Below are 18,715 nucleotides of genomic sequence, written 5' to 3' on the forward strand. Positions count from 1 at the left end.
GACAGAAAATGACTGTTGGGAAGAGCCATCAGAAGAGTCATTAGGTTTCTGAAGATATCATCTGGTAACCTTTTGTAGGCAAAGCCAGTATGTGTAACCAAAATCCCAGCCTTTAGATGTAATAATTCAAAGTATGACCCAGCCCCATCATTAAACCTAGAACCAAATATTGAAATCATTACAACCTTACTGCTATAGAAGCCATTTTATTTTTTGTTTCACATATTGGTTATCATTACAAGGTATACACAATCTATAGCCTGTCACCTATGGATCTTTAGAAAAGTTTGGCCTACAATTTTCAAAATTGCTTTTTCGATTTTAAAATATATAGCCCAGCTGGCGTGGCTCAGTGGTTGAGGGCCAACCTATGAACCAGGAGGTCAGTGCTGCATTCCTGGTCAGGGCACATACCCAAGTTTGGGGCTCGACCTCCAGTGTGAGACATGCAAAAAGCAGCCAATCAATGATTCTTTCTCATCACTGATGTTTCTATCTCTGTCTCTCTCTCCCTTCCTCTCTGAAATATATATGTGTGTGTGTTTGTTTGTGTGTGTGTGTGTGTGTGTGCACATGTAAATAGGTAAACATATCAGTTTTTAGCAGGTATTTTTATAATAAGTAACATAGCTGTGTGCTTTTTGACCCTGCAACTTCACTGTCAATCTCTAAAGAAAACCATTACTTACTCATTTCATTGACTTTGTTTCTGTTCCTTATAACCCTCATATTAAAATAGTATTCTTTTTTTTTTTTTTTTTTTTTTTTTTTTTTCAAATTTTTATTAAGGTATTACATGTGTACATATCTTATCATTGCCCCCGACCCCCACCCCACTCCCATATATGCCCTCACCCCCCAATGTTTTGCATCCGTTGGTTACTCTTATATACATGCATATAAGTCCTTCAGTTGATCTCTTATTTCCCCCACCTCTCCCTAACCTTACCACTGTAATTTGACAGTCTGTTTGATGCTTTACTGCCTCTGTAACTATCTTTTTGTTCATCAGTTTATAATGTTTTTCATTATCCCCAAATGAGTGGGATCATGTGGTATTTTTCTTTCATTGACTGGCTTATTTCACTTAGCATAATGTTCTCTAATTCCATCCAAGTGCCTACAAATGGTAGTAATTCCTTCTTTTTTACGGCAGCATAGTATTCCATTGTGTAGATGTACCATAGTTTTCTGATCCAGTCATCTGCTGATGGGCATTTAGGCTGTTTCCAAATCTTAGCTATTGTAAATTGTGCTGCTATGAACATAGGGGTGCATATATCCTTTCTGATTGGTGTTTCTGGTTTCTTAGGATATATTCCTAGGAGTGGGATTACTGGGTCAAATGGGAGTTCCATTTTCAGTTTTTTGAGGAAACTCCATACTGTTCTCCACAGTGGCTGCACCAGTCTGCATTCCCACCAGCAGTGCACGAGGGTTCCTTTTTCTCCGCATCCTCGCCAACACTTGTCGTTTGTTGATTTGTTGATGATAGCCATTCTGACAGGTGTGAGATGGTATCGCATTGTTGTTTTGATTTGCATCTCTCGGATAATTAGTGACTTTGAGCATGTTTTCATGTGTCTCTTGGCCTTCCTTCTGTCTTCTTTCGAAAAGCTTCTATTTAGGTCCGTTGCCCATTTTTTTATTGGATCATTTATCTTCCTTTTATTAAGTTGTATAAGCTGCCTGTAGATGTTGGAAATTAAACCTTTATCAGTGATACCATTTGCAAATATGTTCTCCCATACAGTGGGGTTTCTTGTTGTTTTGTTGATGGTTTCTTTTGCTGTGCAAAAGCTTTTTATTTTGATGTAGTCCCATTTGTTTATTTTCTGTTTGGCTTCCATTACCCTAGGGGCAGTATCACTGAAAAAGTTCTTTTGGCATATGTCTGAGATTTTGCTGCCTGTGGATTCCTCTAGTATTTTTATGGTTTCCCGTCTTATATTTAAGTCCTGTACCCATTTTGAGTTTATTTTTGTGTATGGTGTAAGTTGGTGATCTAGTTTCATTTTTTTGCATGTATCTGTCCAATTTTCCCAACACCATTTATTAAAGAGACTGTCTTGACTCCATTGTATGCTCATGCCTCCTTTGTCAAATATTAAATGCGCATATTGGTTTGGGTCGATATCTGGATTCTCTATTCTGTTCCATTGATCTATATGTCTGTTCTTGTGCCAGTACCAGGCTGTTTTGAGGACAGTGGCTTTGTAATACAGCTTGAAATCTGGTATTGAGATCCCTCCTACTTTATTCTTCTTTCTCAGGATTGCTGTGGCTATTCGGGGTCTTTTTTTATTCCAGATGAATTTTTGGAGAGTTCTTTCTAGGTCTGTGAAATACGCCGTTGGTATTTTAATGGGGAGTGCATTGAATCTATAGATTGCTTTGGGTAGTATGGACATTTTAATGATGTTGATTCTACCAATCCATGAACATGGTATGTTCTTCCATCTGTTTACATCTTCCTCTATCTCTTTTTTCAGTGTCCTGTAGTTTTCCGCATATAGGTCTTTTACCTCCTTGGTTAGGTTTATTCCTAAGTATCTTAATTTTTTTGGTGCGATGGAAAATGGGATTGCTTTTTTAGTCTCTCTTTCTGTAAGTTCATTGTTGGTGTATAGAAATGCCATAGATTTCTTGGTGTTAATTTTGTATCCTGCTACATTGCCGAATTCATTTATTAAGTCTGTTAGTTTTTTGATGGAGTCTTTCGGGTTTTTTATGTACAATATCATGTCATCTGCAAATAAGGACAGCTTTACTTCTTCTTTTCCAATTTGGATGCCTTTTATTTCTTCTTCTTGTCTAATTGCAGTGGCTAATACTTCCAGTACTATGTCAAACAGGAGTGGTGAGAGTGGGCATCCCTGTCTTGTTCCTGTTCTTAGGGGAAATGGTTTTAGTTTTTGCCCATTGAGTATGATGTTAGCTGTGGGTTTATCATATATAGCTTTTATGATGTTGAGGTATGATCCTTCTATTCCCACCTTGTTGAGAGTTTTTATCAAGAAAGGGTGTTGGATTTTGTCAAATGCTTTTTCTGCATCAATTGATATGACTATGTGATTTTTATCTCTCAATTTGTTTATGTGATGTATCACATTTATTGATTTGCGGATATTGAACCATCCTTGCATTCCTGGGATAAATCCTACTTGGTCATGGTGTATGATCTTTCTGATGTACTGCTGGATCCTATTTGCTAGAATTTTATTGAGGATTTTGGCATCTACATTCATGAGAGATATTGGCCTGTAATTCTCCTTCATTGTGTTGTCTTTATCTGGTTTTTGTATTAGGGTGATGCTGGCTTCATAGAAGGAGCTGGGAAGTGTTCCTTCCTCTTGAATTTTTTGGAATAGTCTGAGGAGGATAGGTTTTAGTTCTTCCTTGAATGTTTGGTAGAACTCTCCTGTGAAGCCGTCTGGCCCCGGGCTTTTGTTTGCCGGAAGCTCTTTGATGACTGCTTCAATTTCTTCCATAGTTACTGGCATGTTGAGCTGTTTAGATTCTTCCTGATTGAGTTTTGGAAGGTTATATTTTTCTAGGAATATGTCCATTTCCTCCAGGTTGTCCAGTTTGTTGGAATAGAGTTGTTCGTAGTAATTTTTAACAATCCTTTGTATTTCGGCGGGATCTGTTGTTATTTCACCTCTTTCATTTCTGATCTTGTTTATTTGGGTCCTCTCCCTTTGCTTCTTGGTGAGCCTGGCTAGAGGTTCATCAATCTTGTTTATCCTTTCAAAGAACCAGCTCTTGGTTTTGTTGATCTTTTGTATTGTTTCTTTGGTCTCTATGTCGTTTATCTGTGCTCTGATCTTTATTATTTCCTTCCTTCTGCTTACACTGGGCTTTTCTTGTTGCTCTTTTTCTAACTCTTTGAGTTGTTGGGTTAGGTAATTTATTACCCCTGTTTCTTGTTTTTTGCAGTAGGCTTGTAGAGCTATGAACTTCCCTCTCAAGACTGCTTTCGCTGTGTCCCATAGATTTTGGATTGTAGTGTTTTCATTGTCATTTGTTGTCATGATGTTTTTTATTTCTTCTTTGATCTCTCTGGTAACCCAGTCATGGTTTAATAGCATGCTGTTTAGTCTCCATGTGTTTGATTTCTTTGGGTTGTTTTTATTGTAGTTGATTTCCAGTTTTATGCCACTGTGGTCTGAGAAGATGCTTGATATGATTTCTATCTTCTTGAATTTGAAGAGACTTTGCCTATGTCCCAACATATGGTCTATCTTTGAAAATGACCCATGTGCACTTGAGAAGAATGTATATTCTGTGGCTTTGGGGTGAAATGTTCTGAAGATGTCAATTAATTCCATCTGGTCTAGTGAGTCATTTAGGATTGATGTTTCTTTGCTGATGTTTTGTTTAGAGGATTTGTCCAGTGGTGATAGTGGGGTATTAAAGTCTCCTACTATGATTGTATTGCTGTCAATGTCTCCCTTAATATCCTCCAGGAGTGTTTTTATGTATTTGGGTGCTCCTGTATTGGGTGCATATATGTTTACCAGAGTTATTTCTTCTTGTTGGATTGCTCCCTTTAGTATTATGAAATGGCCTTCCTTATCTCTTGTTATGTCCTTCAGTTTGAGATCTAATTTGTCAGAAATAAGTATTGCTACCCCAGCTTTTTTTTCAGTTCCATTTGCCTGGAAAACCTTTTTCCATCCCTTCACCCTCAGTCTGTGTGCGTCTTTTTTTCTGAGGTGGGTTTCTTGTAGACAGCAGATATATGGGTCGTGTTTTCTTATCCAATCTGTTACCCTATGTCTTTTGATTGGGGCATTTAATCCATTTACATTTAAAGTTATTATTGATAGGTACTTATTTGTCGCCATTCCTATTCTTTACCCCTGTGTTACTTCTTCGCTTCCTGTTTCTTTCTTTCTTTCTTTTTTTTTTACAGTAGACCCTTTAGCATTTCTTGCATTGCTGGTTTGGTGGTAATAAATTCCCTTAGTCCTTTTTTGTCTGTGAAGCTCCTGATTTCACCTTCAATTTTGATTGACAGCCTTGCTGGGTACAGTATTCTTGGATTCAGCCCCTTCCTTTGCATGACTTTGTATATTTCATTCCATTCCCTTCTGGCCTGATGAGTTTCTGTTGAGAAATCAGTTGCTAGTCTGATGGGGGTTCCTTTGTATGTAACTTTCTGTCTCTCTCTTGCTGCTTTTAAGATTCTTACTTTGTCGTTGGTGTTTGCCAATTTAATTATAATGTGCCTTGGCGTCGGTCTTTTGGGGTTCATTTTGCTTGGGACTCTGTGAGCTTCTTGGATTTGTGTGGGTTTTTTCTTCCCTATATCTGGGAAATTTTCTGTCATTATTTCTTCAAAGAGGTTTTCTATTCCTTGCTCAGCTTCCTTTCCTTCTGGAACCCCTATTATGCGGATGTTGTTTTGTTTCGTGTTGTCCCAAAGTTCCCTTAGACTCTCCTCCTGCCTTTTAATTTTTTTTTCTAGAAGTTGCTTTTCTTGGGTATTTTTTTCCATCTTGTCTTCTAGCTCACTGATGCGGTCCTCTGCTTCTTCTAGTCTACTCTTGATGCTTTCTATTGAGTTCTTTACAGCAGCGATGTCATTTTTCATTTCTTCTTGGTTCTTCTTCATTTCCTCTTGGTTCTTGCTCATATTGTCGAATTTGTCTTCCATTCTTTTCAGCCACCTTATGACCATTTCTCTGAATTCTTTTTCTGGAAGGTTGCTTGCCTCCATTTCGTTTACTTCCTTTTCTGGTGATGCCTGCTTTTCTTTCATATGCGGGCTGCTTCTTTGTCTCCCCATGGTCTCTCTTCTCTGGGTGTCTGGTTATGTAGTTCTCTCTCTCCTGGGTTGATTTAAAGGCACAAAATACAGCACTACCAGGTACAACTCACAAGGCACTGAACAGAAATGTATTCACGATATTAATAACCTCCAATAAAGGTGACCACCAGAGAAAGGCAAATTAGGTGATAGGAGAGAAAGAAGAAGAGGAAAAAAGAAAGAAAGAAAGAAAAAAAGAAGAAAGGAGTGTGAAAATGAAATTGGGAAAAGGGAAAGTAAAGAGAAAAAAAAAAGTAAGAGAGACAAGAAAGTGACTAAGAGAGAAAGGGGAACAGACTATATATATTGGGGATAAAACTCCAATAGAACAATCACTAATCCCGGCAAATGCCAGCAACAAGTGCCTGGGGATTAATACAAACTACAACACCAACTAATATGGATTGAGGCAAGGGAAAGCTGAAGCACAAAACAAACAAAAAAATAAACAAAAGAAGAATAAGCAAAACAATCTCACAAAAACAGCATAAAAATTGGATATAATCTACATTCAAGCAAACAACAACAAAAGGACAGAGAGAAGGACAAGTTTATGGATAGCTCAGACAGCGAAGGGAGAGGTGTATGTGGACTTGGAGCAGGGGATTAGAGATTAGATATGTAAGTAGGGTGAAATTTTAACAAGGGGTAAACAGAAAGAATAGGGAAAATCTAAAGCAGTAAAAGGGTAAGACAAACAGGACACTGAAAAGGGGGAGGTTAGGAAGAGAGTGATGGCCTAAAGGTAGAGTTGAGATAGAGTAAAACGATGCTAAAGGAAAGATAAAAAATAGAATGTAGAACCCTAATCCCAAAATAAAATGAAGAGAAAATAAAATGACACTTTAAAAAAAAAAAGATAAAATAGCAGTAGTAATAATACGGATTGAAAATAAAAATGTAATCATTAAAAAGGTAAAATCAAGTGATGAAAAAAGAAAAAAAAGTTTCTTGATTAAAGGATGCAAAAAATGAAAATAAAAAAAAATAAAAAAATAAAAAAATAAAAGGTAAAAATAAAATGTGAAGTAGTGAAGGTCATTCACTTCCTCTGTTTTTCTGTTTGGCACGCCTGTTTCTCAGTCCAGACAGTATTGCAGTTCCCTGCGATCCACTGCTCTTCGGTGTTGTAAGCCAGTCCTGATTTTAAGCAGGCGGTGTGTCTTAATTTCTCGTATTCCTTTATTTTTGATTACGCAAGAGTCAATTTGTGATTCAGCCCCTGGGTGGCAGTGTTTCTGGATTGACTTCCGGGTCTATCTATGGCCTCTCTAGGCAGTGTTAGAGCCTTTTTTCTCTGTGGCACTGCCACCGGCCTGTGGGCGTGGTCTGCCTCAGAGCTGACTCTCTGATGGTCACTCCCCGCTCCGATCCCCAGGTTCCAGAAAAACAACTTTCCCCTGCAGTCTCCCAGGGTGTCCCCAACTGGGTGATCCTATGTATTGGGCTTAGTAATCAGAAGCAAGGATTTGAAGAGGAAAAAGCCCAAGTGTGCGAACTCCAGGACTGCGAGTAAACCCAGGCACAAAGGGAGCGCACGGGCTGCGCGTAAGTCTGGACAGCCTGAAATTCTTAGGGTGTCCCTGCACTTCAGATCAAAATGGGTTGCTTTTTAGAGTGCCCTTCTCTTAGCAGCTCTGAGGACCCCTTTCCACAATCACAGATCACGCCAGCCCCTACAGCCACGGATTTTTCTAGGCACAGACTTCCCTGGTCCTCCAGCTCCCGCAAAACGCGCGTTCCTCTCTCCCGCCGGGACCAGAGACCTCACCTTATCCCAGGCGAAATCTGACCTTTCCGTGGTGGAGTGTAGAGCTCCTCTGAACCCGTGTGCTTGCGCCAGTTGGGGAGCGTTGTTCTGGGGCTCGCAGCTGTTCCTGGGGTGCCGCAGTTGTGGATTCTCAGGCTTCAGGTAAGCTCCACTTTCCGGATCAAGATGGCGCAGACTCCGCGTCCAAGCCCGCAGCTCCGGGAGGGGACCCAGCCGCAGTTGGTGCTGCCAGGTCAGGGGAACCCCGTTCAGCAGTCCCCCACCTCCTTCTGGAATTCAGCTGTCTCCCAACCAGCCAACAAACACTCCTTGTGCGTCCCTCAGCTGTTCTTTCTTTCTGCTCCGGGACAAGGCTCGGAACACGTCTGTCTATTCCGCCGCCATTATTCCCTCTCTAAAATAGTATTCTCATTCCCAACTCTGTTTGACTTTTTAAAAATTGTATTCTTATTCCACTATGCTTCTATGCATTTTAAACATTATTTAATTGTTTTTACAATGATAGAAAATAATTTTGTCACCTTGGAGAAGTGCCCAACATGTTCACTTTAACGCACATAAATAATTTTTAGTTTTTTTTAGAAAAGTACATCTAAAATGTCAACAATTATGTGCTGATTTTTGAAGTTTCTGATATTTTCTTGTGTTCCACACCAAATAAGCCCTGCATCTGTGATTTATTTAACCTGAGCAAAAACAATTTTCAGGCATTTATGCACTCGCGTTGACCTTAGAACTAATATCTCCGAAATGATAGATTTAATATTGTAGTTACATTTTCTAGCACATTTAGACAAGTAAAAATATTATTAGAGCACATTTGGTGATATGGCACCTAAAGTTGTTTCGTAAGTACCATTAATATAATTATCCACAAAGAGAACCATCATTCTAGAGAATGCTATCTCAAATGCCTCAGGGGCTGGCAGGCAATATTGCATGAAGTATAACAGGGGGAACTAGGTATTGCATGATTTTTTTTAAGTATTCAAATTTTACTTATTTAAATGTACGTGGACAAGATAAATAATTATTTGATCCAAATAAAACCAGCTGGACATGGTATTGAAAGGAGTGGAGTATATTTTTATATTTTGAGTATTATTCTTATTCCTTCATTTCATCTTCCATCAAGTATACATCAAATGTTTTGATTTAACACATTTTAATAGAAATATTACATTTTCTCTACCTATATTTTCCAAACTTCTTTTACCTTCAGATTGTTTTTAAGACAGGTGCTTCCAAACTTTCATGAAAAAAAAATACCATCTAAAATTTGTGCAAGCTCTTCCAGAGTCTAAAAAATGAGCACTACACTGCAACTCATCCAGGAGTCCAGCAAATCCCTGCTTTAAAAGATAGACAGTAAACAGCAAGATATCCATGACTACCATTCTATTTTCAGAGATGTAAATATCCTAAGCAGTATTAACATATCATTGACATCAACTCTAAAAAATCTTTAACAATACAGGTCACCATAATCAAGTCAGGTTGATCCCAAATTTGGCTGAATGGTTGAGTTTAGGAATATCTATAAATATCATTTGCCACATTATTAGATAGATTTAGAAAAATATGAACATTTGAATAGATAAGTAATAATGTTTAGAATGGACAAAACAATGAAATTGAGAATAAAAGAGAAAAACCATCACTTGATATGTTATGAAAACTAGATTGAATCTGTTCTTAAAAGGAGGAAAATTAAAACTTTATTATTGAGACATATTATGGGAGTCCTATATATACTGATAGAAATACTATGTTCCTGGCTTGCACCACTCAGTGTTATAAAATACAAATTCATGCACCAGTGGGGTCCCTTGGCCTGGCCTGCAGGATGGGGCTGAAACCGGCTCTCCGAAATCCCCTGAGAAGTCCCAGATTGCCAGAGTATGCAGTCCAGGCTGAGGGATCCCACTGGTGTACAATCAGGGGCTGGAAAGGGACGCGGGAGGTTGGCCAGCAGGGGAGGGACCTCAGCAGGGCTCCAGGGCATGTCTGGCTTGTCTCACTCAGTCCCAATTGGCTGGACCTCAGCAGCAAGCTAACCTACCGATCAGAGCATCTTCCCCCTGGTGGTCAGTGCACATCAGAGTTAGTGGTTGAGCAGCCTTAGCATATTATGATTGGTTGAACAGATGACCAGACACTTAGCATATTAGGCTTTTATTATATAGGATTGATTCCATTCAAATTAGTCAGTTTGCTCCATGGTCTTCAATTAGAATCTCACTAGGAGATTTTGGAGAATTTGACACATTTAAAATGTATTTATAATATGTAAATAAGAAAAAATAAGTAAGAGGGTTCTGAAAAGACCTACACTGACTGATATTAAAACTTATAAAATTAGACTTGTTGAGACAATGTGAATTGGTACAACAATGGGCAAATAAAATATACTAATGGATCAAAATAGAAAACTCAGGGGGAAAAATATGAATGTATACTGCTATGGTGTGAGGACAGTGAGACAAAATGGTCTTTTCAATAAATTGAGCTGGATAAAATGATCATCTCTATAGAAGGTGATGAAATTGGATGTTTAGTTCATCCAAATAAAAATTAATTCTATACTGGTCAAGAACTTAATGTCAAAAGAAAATGTTTAAGCTCTTGTGTTCTTAAAAACTACAAGTTCTAAATATCAGAAAAGGTACATTTCAAGAAAATCAGAATAGACATTCAAGATGAATTTGGCAGATTAAATCAGCCTCACAAAACTTATGTATCCAATGATTTATTGACAATATTAACAAAAAATTTACCATAAAAGTAAAAATAAACATTCATTAGCAGCAATAGAACAAGGAAAATGGCGAACTCTAATGCCTTAAACAACAAAAAGTTATACCCAAAGAAAGGAAGAGTCCACAACAGTTTGTATGGTTTGGCAAACCCCTTCATGCCAACATCTACCTTATTTTACAAATCCCTGGAGTTCTGAAACTGCTATTTTTATCTGACCCATCCCTACCAATCCTGCTCAAGCCTTGATTAAAAACAACAACAACAAAAACAAAAACAAAAACAAAAACAAAAACAGAGAAACTGAGCAATAAGCATGACTTTTTTCCTGATGAAAGCATAGTCTTCAAGTTGCACCAGGACTAAGGATGTCCACTTTTGCAAATGCAGACACCCAATCTCAACTATTTTATAAAAATGTGCAAATGATTTCAACTGTATTTAACTGGGTTAGCAAATTGTGAACATTGTATTACCATTCAAAAGTGGGAGAGAAAGTAAAAATGGAGATTACAAAAAGGGAAGAATCTTGAATAGTTTTAAAAATATGTCAGGCTCAGCAGTCCTTGGATAAGTTAACATCAGCAGAAATATGCACACATATTATTTTAAAATTATAAGAGAGTATGAACACCATACGTTTCTCACCCAAAACAACTAATAAAGACATAGACTTTATACACATTTCCACTCCTTATTGTGTAAACTATACTGTATTTTCTCAATAAGGGAACATAAACTGCAGTTACAAGCCATTTGTGAGGGATCTCAAGTCCATATAAATCTTTTCTAATCACACCTTTGGAATCTGACAAAATGTGCTGTTTGACAAATCTTACTTAGAAAATACCAACATTTTTTTGTAACTTGAGGTGAACAGTATTATACTCACCAGGTGTGGGATTCAATCTCCAAACCACTATTATGTAAGGTTTGTCATAGTTGTTGAAGATTGAAATAAAATTGTAATTCTTATAACTATATCCCATTATGCTAGATTCTCAAACTTGTTGGCAAAATTCTATGACCTGGGTAGCAAGGTTGGTGCTGTACCTGTGCCATATAACTGGGACCTGTGGAGGTATGGGGAGGACTCCTATCCTCTTCTGTCTACCCTTCAAAAAATAATTTTTCCTATTTTTATAGTTTTCCTATTTTTTATTCACTTGTGATTTGTGTAATTTATAATAAAGAACAACAGATCAAGAAGAAAACTTCCCTTAATGCATATAGGTATATTATGAGAGGAAAAAAAGTAACCAAGCCCAGGACTCTGAAATGTTTAAGGAGTCACCAATACTGATAGTAGGATACTTAAAATATTAGTATGTGAGGCATATACACTCATTTAGTAGCCATAACCCTGACCTGACCATCAGCATCTTTGCTTAGACAACATCCTAGGTGAAACTTTGAAAAAATTATTTGTTCTTTCTTCAGAAAAAAAGCATTTTTTGGTTTAGAAAATGTTTATGGTTTTGAATCCTAGTATAAACATAGAAGTCATAACAAATAGAAATGAAGACCCTGACTACTCTCAAAGAACATAAGATAGAGGCAAAAACATATCATTATTCCATACAACATAGTTATAAAAAGAGCTTAGTGATATGTATGCTATAAGGTACTGAGCCTGGCCTTGGTGATTATACTCAGATCTAAAATTTAAATTAAAGACAGGAATAAAAAATCATCGCTGGAACTAATCTGGCAATCAGAGATTAAGTGTCATCTACTCACCTCAAATGGGGAATGGGTTCTCATTCCCCGAGTGGTTACAAACCTCACTGAAGTTGGAAGGATTTATGATTGCCTCTCTCCTCTGAGACACTCACCTGGGAGATTGATTGCATTTTCTTGGTTATCCCCAAAGCATCAGAAAAGAGGAAATTATGCGCGGTCTCTGTTAATTATCCAGGGTACCTTTGATAATTTTATTGAAGAATTTATTTTTACCTGCTTTCCTTTGTTATTATCTTTTATTTTTACTGCATCTACTCAAACATCTGGATATAAATGTGTTACAAATTACTTTAATATTCAGTATTTTCCACAATGAATTCTTCTCAATTTTATGTCTGAGGATGAAGACAAAACTCTTTAAATGTGCCCTGTAGTGTTGTAAAAGATTCAGAACAAAACAAAAATAAAGAATATGTGTGTGACTTTTACTTTTTAATATAAAGGACTACATTGAGTTAATACTCTCATTCTATACCCATAATCATCAACAGTTTTCATTTTCTATCTCCGTTTCCCTTTCCTACACAGGAACTTCTTCTACACAAGTTGATACATGTCCTTAAAAATAATTACAGCCTTCTAAAGTAAATATAATGTACATTTTAATGTGCACATCTTTTGTTATATAACTCATTTTATACCTAAAAGTTTTCACTCGATTATATATTTTTAAGTACATTCATTTACTGCACACACACACACACACACACATACACACACACCAATATTTGACTCACTTCTGTTTAATGAAATTATTGTAATCTGTGTCTACCCTCATTAAATATATATTTGTTTCCAATAGGCATTTAGTAATTGATCAACTCCTGACTTATGCATGTATCATTGCATTTCACAACTTTGTTTGTGTGGTCCCCACTGATCCATAAATGAATATCTCAGTAAAATATCTCCTGAAGTGAGTGCTTGATTTGGGAAAAATAAGCACATTTAATTTATTTAAATAAAGACAGATGTATTTCAAGATTTCAATATATATTCCACCATCAATACAGTTTCATACTCTGGACATTTATAAATAAGTACTGCTTGTACATATGGCAAAGGATTTCAGTAAATAATTAAATCAGATTTACCTAGAGAGCTAATTAATTTTAGCTTTAAAACTAAAATTGTTTTACTTGTCTTAATACATAATCCAAATAGTGGTTTGGGTTTGAAATAGAAATATGCACTAAGCACAATCTATGTCAATAAAAAGTTCAGAGATTATAACACAGATAAATAGACACAACATTTTAATATAGTTTTACTATATGAACGTCTATAATTGTGATAAGATTGAAAATTTGGGATAATGCTGATGAAGCAGTTATGCACCCCTATGTTCATAGCAGCACAATTTACAATAGCTAAGATTTGGAAAGAGCCTAAGTGCCCATCAGCAGATGAGTGGATTAAAAATGGTGGTACATCTACACAGTGGAATACTACACTGCTGTAAAAAAGAAGGAATTTTTACCGTTTGCAACAGAATGGATGGAACTGGAGAGCATTATGCTAAGCAAAATAAGCCAGTCAGAGAAAGATAAACATCACATGATCTCACTCATATGTGGGATATAATGAATACCATAATTTGATGAACAAGAATAGAACCAGAGACAAATGGCAGGGGAGGGGGGCGAGGTTAGAGAGCAACCAAAGGACTTGTATGCATGCATATTAGCATAACCAATGGACACAGACACTGGGGTGGTGGGGGCTTGCTCAGGGTGGGAATGGCTGGGGGAGGTCAATGGGGGAAAAGGAGACATATGTTAAACTTTAGACAATAAAAAAATTATAAAACACACATACAAAACAAACAAACAAACAAAACAACAACACTGACACCCAGTAGCAGAGATGGCCACCAGATCTTTGTCCTTTCTCTCCTGGGCATGCAGCTGGACTATTGCCCGTCTTCCTTGCAGTTAGGTATGATGCAGTGGCTAGGTTCTAACTCAAGGATGTCACAGTGCCTTCCTCTCTGTAAGTCTCGCAGTATACTTATTCTGAGTGGCTTTTCAGAACGATTTCTATCTTAGAGTTGTAGTTTCCTGTTGTTGAATAATAAAATATTGGTAAATTAATGAACCATTATGTGGAAGGAAGTAAAAAATGAGAAAAATGATTCCAACAGAATGAAGATGCCACCACAATCAAGGCAGTATTGGCAGCTATTTTGATTATTCGGTGATTAAGAAACAATATTTTGAGCATTCCTAACTTAACATAAAAGTTTCTTACTTAGATATTTCATGACTAGTTTTAAATTAATATAGCATAATCTCATGAGTCCATGTCTTAAAATAATGACATTTTATGACTGTGGAAACATTAATAACCTTTATCATTTAGTAATATATTCTATTGAATCTTCGAGCTATACAATTTATAAATGGTGGTTGTTTTTTATCATTAGCAGCCTCCTCAGACCATTATAACTCAAAATGCTTTTGTGATTAGAATCACTTTATAAAAAATATAGACAGATAAATATCGTGTTTCCCCGAAAATAAAACATCCTCTGAAAATAAGACCTACTTACAGGTTTCCTTCTGAGTGAAATATAAGGCATCCCCCGAAAATAAGGCCCCAGGCTCTGTCTCAGAATGAAAATTAATTTACCGTAAACTGGTCGCTAGGGCCGCCCTGACTGGCGTCTAGCAACCAGTGACGTTACGAGGAGTCCTGACGTCACTGCTGTGTGGAGGCAGAGCGGAAGTCAGAGTGAGGGGTGAGCGCGGGGCAGGAGAGAGGAGGAGACTTCGCAGATGTGTGTAGAAAAACAGGAGGATTAGAGCGGATGGGATGCGGCGAAGGTGGTGAGTGCTAGTCTGTCTCTGGTGACACTACCTGATGCTCACGGCTGCCTTCATGATGACTGAAGGTTCTCAGTCAGTGGCAGACCCTGCTCCAGCCCAGATCCAGGCCCCAGCAAGCCCAGTGACAGTCCCCAGGCAGGCCCCAGGGGGTAAATGTCTGATAAAGGGGTAGGGGGGGATGTCTGGTGAAGGTGTTCAGTGGCACAGGGGTGGGGGGAGGGGGATCACTTAAAATGACACAGGAGGATCAGAGGGGGCAATCAAAATGACACAGGAGGATCAGAGGGGACAATCAAAATGACACAGGAGGATCAAAAGGGGTTACTAAAATGGTAATCCCCCCTCTGATTCTCCTGTGCCATTTTGATTCCCCCCTCTGATCCTCCCTGTGTCATTTTGAGTGATCCCCCTCCCCCTACCTTGATACCCCAATTCCTTTTTTTTTACCCCTAGAAATGAGCGCAAAAAGAAAAAACTACTTCGTGGAGTATAAGAAAGGAATCATGGAAGACTCTTGGGGCCAAAATCTTACTGCTTTCTGCAAAGAGAAGATGTTGAGTACCCAATTGGTCCGAAAATGGCGAGCAGAGTATGGTAACCTCATTGAACAAGTGGACAAGGGAAATGCTAAAAAGCGCAAGTGTGGATCAGGTCGGCAACCATTATTTTCCGAGCTGGAAGACCTGATCTGTGAATGGGTTGTTGACAGGAGAGCAAAGGCTTTGGTTGTGAATAGGGCTCAGATTCAAGAATTTGCCCTTGCAATGGCACTACAGTTTGACATAGCCCCTGAAGACTTCGAAGCATCACAACACTGGCTGGATAATTTCCTTCAGCGAAGTGAACTGTCTTTAAGAAGATCTACAACATTGTTTAGGTTGGAAGATACTCAAGTTATTAAGCCAGCACTTGCATTCAAGTCCTTTATTGATGATGCTGACTTCTCTAAATACAGTCTTTCCAACATGATTGCTATGGATGAAACTGCAGTGTTTATGGGCCAATCATCTCAAACAACAATTGAACAGCGGGGTGCCTCCTTAGCGTACATTCCCTCCACTGCTTACGAAAGTGCACGTGTTTCCTGTATTTTGGCAATTCGTCTGGATGGCACTAAAATCCCACCTTTAATCATTTCTAAGGGCAATAAGGAAAAGATTGAACGTGTTTTGGGCGTTTTTATTCTTGAAACTGAAAAAGCCTGGGCCACACAAGCAGTTATAAGGAAGTGGGTCAGTTTAATGCTGCCGCTTGTTATGCGAGGGAGCCAAAGAGGTCTGCTAGTCTGGGATGCAGCCAGCACTCAACGCGCTAAAGACATGAAGACATTTCTTCACGAAAGAAAAATAGATCAGATAATGATTCCCGCAGGAATGACGGCCTATCTCCAGACTCTTGATATTGCAATAAACAGGCCATTCAAAGACAATTTGCACATGGAAATTAATGACCACATTGAAAATAGAATGGAGAGAAATCAGCGTGGAAACTTTGTGAAACCTAAACTGCAAGAAGTTGTGACTTGAATGAAGAATTCATGGGAGAAAATCACTGACAGTTGCATTGCAAATGCACTGTGAGCAGGCTACCTTGACAAGAAGTACTCATTTAAAGACAGTGCTATTGCTAAACATGAGAGATTTGGTCCACTGATTCTGAAAGAAATGGAGTCACAAGAAATTCACCAGGAAATTCAGGAATTGGATTGTTATGATGATGTTCCAGAATATGATGACATGATTGTCATTGAATAAATGAGTAAATTCTTGATACTGTAGGATTCACAGTTTGTCTGGTTTGTGTTGACAACTACCGTACTACCGTACCGTATACAGGTAATAAATTTCCTTTATTTTCATTTAACAATAAATGTATACCATATTCTTCTTCATGGAAAAATAAGACATCCCCTGAAAATAAGACCTAGAGTGTCTTTGTTTTTTTTTAAATATATTTTATTGATTTTTTACAGAGAGGAAAGGAGAGGGATAGAGAGTTAGAAACATCGATGAGAGAGAAACATCCATCAGCTGCCTCCTGCACACCTCCTACTGGGGATGTGCCCGCAACCAAGTTACATGCCCTTGACCGGAATTGAACCCGGGACCTTTCAGTCCGCAGGCCGACGCTCTATCCACTGAGCCAAACCGGTTTTGGCATTTGGGGGCAAAAATTAATATAAGACACTGTATTATTTTCGGGGAAACATGGTAGATAGATAAATAGGTATTTAGCTAATATATATATATATATATATATATATATATATATATATATATATATATAATGCTTAATTTGATATTTCAGTTAACCTCAAAACATGTACATTTTGTGAGATGAAGTAAAGAGTTTGTTTTCACAGCTCTTTTTGTCAAAATTGCTCTAACTCAGATAATATAAAAATATCTTTCTAAGTATTAAAATAATAAAAACCAACCTTGTACAGAAGCTTGGAATAGAAGGTGACAACTGGGGGCATAATTTATACAAGTATCTCAAGCTTCATAAAGTAAGAGCTCTGTTTATAAGAAGAAAAGAAAAAAATATATATAGCCTTTAATTAAAACACAGGGAGAAAAGAAAGGAGGGGCAAGAAGAAGGAGTAGAAGGAGTAAGGCTGGGGAATATAGAGAAAAGCAAGTGGGAAATTCAGTAGTTAAGTTACTCTAAGAAGGAGGCTTGGTGCTATAAAAACCTCTTTTTGGCCTCTTTCCAGCCATATCTGCAGTGAGTTTACTTCATTTTCAAATGATCTATTTAAACGGGCTTTTTCATGTTTGTGGAAGCTGATAGCAGAAGTAGCCTTCAGAAAGCAGGGAAGATAGATATGACCTATGACAAGTTAACAACTGGTGTGAAGGCCTGTGGACTTCCAGTGAGAGAGCATTAATGTTAGTAATGTTTTACACTTACAGACAAAGATATTGCTGGGGCTGACCAGCAGACCCTGAGTGACTGATGGATGATTATTCTGACACAACTATTGCTGTGAAAGATAGGGCTAAGGGACTGCCCAGCTAAAGGAAACAGACAGCCTCGATTGCCTGCCTTTTTAGGCTTTTATTGTAGCAGCAGTTTGAGATAAAGTGTATCTTTTAGATACAATCAGTAGGGTAAGTAATATTGGGAGGACACATGTGTTTGTAGTGTCTTTTAAGCAAAGATACCTAAAAATTAAGCATAAGGATTCCAGTAAACACCCGGGGGTCTGCACGTGCACAGACTTGTTTGGAAAGGTCAAGGAATAATTAGGGGCACTGCCATCAGCACTCCCCTAAGTCAGAATTCTGATAAACAGGGTGGGTGGCCTTCCGCACCCTTCCCTTTTCTCTGAATGCCCTCCTTACAAACTTTCCAACCAAGTCTCATGCTTCTCCACGAGATATGGCACATAATGACTGTCAACTTTTTTTTGGGTGGTGGTGGTGATGAGTTCCCTTCAGAATTACTGTCACTTTGAGGACAACAGCATTCTTGTCTAATAACATGTCACTTCAAAACCCAATAATAAAAATGCTAAAGCAAGTTTTTATTGTTATGATTGCATAACAAAGACACCAAAGTTTTTAGTATAAGACTATAATTGAAAAAGTTGAATATACATTATATTTGGATGAATAGCAATGCTTTGCTTTGTGTACATACACCATGTGAAATGCATAATGTGAGAGGGATAAAAAGTAGACTCCCTTTTTTTACACATTTTTTTTCAATCCGTTTTGCCACATGACCTCTTTCTTCTTTTCATGACTAAGCATTTTTTTGTTTAGTTTTTATTTTCCTCTAAAGGTTCATTTTCCC

The sequence above is a fragment of the Plecotus auritus genome, assembly GCF_963455305.1.
Source record: "Plecotus auritus genome assembly, chromosome: 9".
NCBI lineage: Eukaryota > Metazoa > Chordata > Mammalia > Chiroptera > Vespertilionidae > Plecotus > Plecotus auritus.